We start from the raw sequence: 3,489 nt of genomic DNA, 5'->3' as shown, positions 1-3,489 counted from the left end.
TAAAAAGTAAAAATCTCAAACTCTCAAAATTATCACACTACACACTTTATAATATTTTTCTCTCAACTCAATTGTGATTTTCTTCACAAATGAGAGATCTATTTATAGAAAATTTTTACAAATAATCCAAAAATAAATTACATCATTACCTTCATCATCACACACAAATTTCAATATTCAACACCTAATTTTCAACATTCAAATATTCAGTACACACATTTTAAATATTATTTTTCAACACTCTCCCTTGTGATGATGGTCATAATGATTGTCTTCATTACGTGTTTTTATACTGCCTCGTTAAAACCTTACTAGGAAAAACCCATTGGGATAAAAACCATAATAAGGGAAAAAGAGTGCAGTCACGTAAACTCCCCCTCATGTTGACACGAACAATTCTTCACAAATTTCGTAGATTGCGCATCCCAATATTATATATGTCCTTTCTGATTATTGTCGTAGGAAGTGCCTTTGTGAAGAGATCTGATGAGTTTTCACTTGATTGAATGTGACGAACATCAATACATTTATTCTTCTCAATCTCTTTGGTGAATGCGAAGAACTCAGGAGGAATATGTTTAGTTCTGTCGCTTTTTATGTATCCTTCTTTCATTTGAGCAACACATGCAGCATTATCTTCATATAGTATCACAGGCTTCTCGTCGAATGATAATCCGCATGAGATTTGGATATGTTGAGTCATTGATTTTAACCACACACATTCACGGCTTGCTTCATGTAGTGCAATAATCTCGGCATGATTTGATGAAGTTGTTACAAGTGTTTGTTTCTGTGAACGCCAAGAAATTGCAGTGCCTCCACGAGTAAATACATATCCAGTTTGAGAACGTGCTTTGTGTGGATCAGATAAGTATCCAGCATCGGCATAACCAATTATACTTGGATTAGCATCTTTTGAATACAAAAGTCCCAAGTCTGTCGTTCCTCGTAGATAACGGAATATATGTTTAATTCCGTTCCAATGTCTCTTTGTTGGATATGTGCTAAATCTTGCCAATAAATTTACGGCAAAAGATATATCAGGCCTTGTACAATTTGTAAGATACATAAGGGCACCGATAGCACTTAGATATGGTACTTCTGGACCAAGAATATCTTCATCATCTTCACATGGACGGAATGGATCCTTTTCTATGTTTAATGATCTAACAACCATTGGAGTACTTAAAGGATTTGATTTGTCCATATTAAAACGTTTAAGGATCTTTTCTGTATAATTTGTCTGGTGAACAAATATTCCACATTCTTTTTGTTCAATTTGTAAACCCAGACAATACTTGGTTTTTCCAAGATCCTTCATTTCAAATTCTTCTTTCAAGTATGACACAACTTCTTGAATTTCCTTATTTGTTCCAATGATGTTTAAATCATCAACATATACAGCAATAATTACGCATCCGGATGTTGTTTTCTTAATGAAAACACAAGGGCATATTGAATTATTTACATATCCCTTTTTCATCAAGTGATCACTTAGCCTATTATACCACATTCTGCCGGATTGCTTCAACCCATATAATGATCTTAGTAATTTCACAGAATAACATTCTCTGGGTTTTGAACTTTGTGCTTCAGGCATCTTAAATCCTTCAGGGATTTTCATATATATATTACTATCAAGTGATCCATATAAGTAGGCTGTAACAACATCCATAAGACGCATTTCTAAATTTTCAGATACTGCCAAGCTAATCAAATACCGAAACGTAATTGCATCCATCACAGGAGAATACGTTTCTTCATAATCAATTCCAGGCCTTTGAGAAAAACCTTGTGCAACAAGTCGAGCTTTATATCTTACTATTTCATTTTTCTCATTTCGCTTTCGAATAAAAACCCATTTGTATCCAACAGGTTTTACACCTTCAGGTGTAAGGACTATAGGTCCAAAAACATTACGTTTATTTAGCGAATCCAATTCAACCTGGATGGCATCTTTCCATTTTATCCAATCCTGCCGATTTTTACATTCACCAAAAGATTTTGGTTCATGATCTTCATTATCATTTATGATGTCGATTGCCACATTATAAGAAAATATATCATCAATTTCTTCTATATCTTTTCGGTTCCATATTTTTCCAGTATTAATATAATTGATAGAGATTTCATGATTCTCGTCAGTTTGTGGTTCTGACAAAACATTTTCATCATCATGTGTTTCTTCAGGAACATCATTCTCTATTTTGTGATCATTATGTGTTTCTTCAGGAACATCATTCTCTATTTTGTGATCATTGTGTTTCTCTATGAATTTTCTTTTTCGAGGATTTTTATCCTTGGAACCAACTGGCCTTCCACGCTTCAGGCGTTTAATGACATCATGACTATCTTCAATTTGTTTCTTCGGAATTTCAATTCGAGCAGGGGCATTTGCAGCATGTATATATGATTTAGTTACCCCTTTTGTGTCTGCAAATGCATCTGGTATTTGATTTGCTATTCTTTGCAAGTGCACAATTTGCTGTACATCTTTTTCACATTGTTTTGTTCTTGGATCCAGATGTAACAATGATGATACATACCATGTAATTTCTTTTTCGGTATGTTTCTGTTCTCCCCCTAACATTGGGAAGATTTCCTCATTAAAATGACAATCAGCAAAACGTGCTGTGAACACGTCGCCTGTCTGTGGTTCAAGATATCGAATGATCGATGGACTATCATAACCAATATAAATTCCAATCTTTCTTTGAGGTCCCATTTTCTTTCGTTGAGGTGGTGCAATAGGCACATACACCATACATCCAAAAATTCTCAGATGAGAAATGTCTGGTTCTTTACCAAATGCAAGCTGCAATGGGGAGTATTTATGATATGCACTTGGTCTGATGCGAATTAATGAAGCAGCATGTAAAATTGCATGTCCCCATATAGAAATAGGGAGCTTTGTTTTCATAATCATTGGTCTAGCAATCATTTGCAGACGTTTAATCAATGATTCAGCCAATCCATTTTGAGTATGTACATGAGCAACAGGATGCTCAACAATGATTCCCATAGACATACAATAATCATTGAAAGTCTGGGAAGTAAATTCACCAGCATTATCAAGTCTAATTTTCTTGATTGTATAATCGGGAAATTGATTCCTCAATTTTATTATTTGAGCAAGTAATCTTGCAAATGCAACATTTCGAGTTGACAATAAACATACATGTGACCATCTGCTGGAGGCATCAATCAATACCATAAAGTATCTGAATGGTCCACATGGTGGATGGATTGGTCCACAAATATCACCCTGAATACGTTCAAGAAACATTGGTGATTCAGTTTGGATTTTGGCTGGTGATGGTCTTATAATAAGTTTTCCAAGAGAACATGCTTTACATTGAAACTTATTATTCTGAAAGATCTTCTGGTCTTTCAATGGATGACCATGTGTATTTTCTATAATTCTTCGCATCATTGTTGAACCAGGATGTCCTAATCGATCATGCCAATTGGTTAATATTGAAGAATTAT

General features: G+C 34.5%; 1 protein-coding gene across 1 annotated transcript in view; it reads right to left on the bottom strand.

Annotated features, from left to right (window-relative positions):
• The window catches only part of LOC140969018 (LEAF RUST 10 DISEASE-RESISTANCE LOCUS RECEPTOR-LIKE PROTEIN KINASE-like 2.4), a 12,006-nt gene that overhangs the window by 1,867 nt on the left and 6,650 nt on the right, over positions 1–3,489 (bottom strand). The window lies entirely within an intron of this gene.

The sequence above is a fragment of the Primulina huaijiensis genome, unplaced genomic scaffold, assembly GCF_012295235.1.
Source record: "Primulina huaijiensis isolate GDHJ02 unplaced genomic scaffold, ASM1229523v2 scaffold39461, whole genome shotgun sequence".
Lineage (NCBI taxonomy): Eukaryota > Viridiplantae > Streptophyta > Magnoliopsida > Lamiales > Gesneriaceae > Primulina > Primulina huaijiensis.
This window is presented reverse-complemented; position numbering and strand designations above follow the sequence as displayed.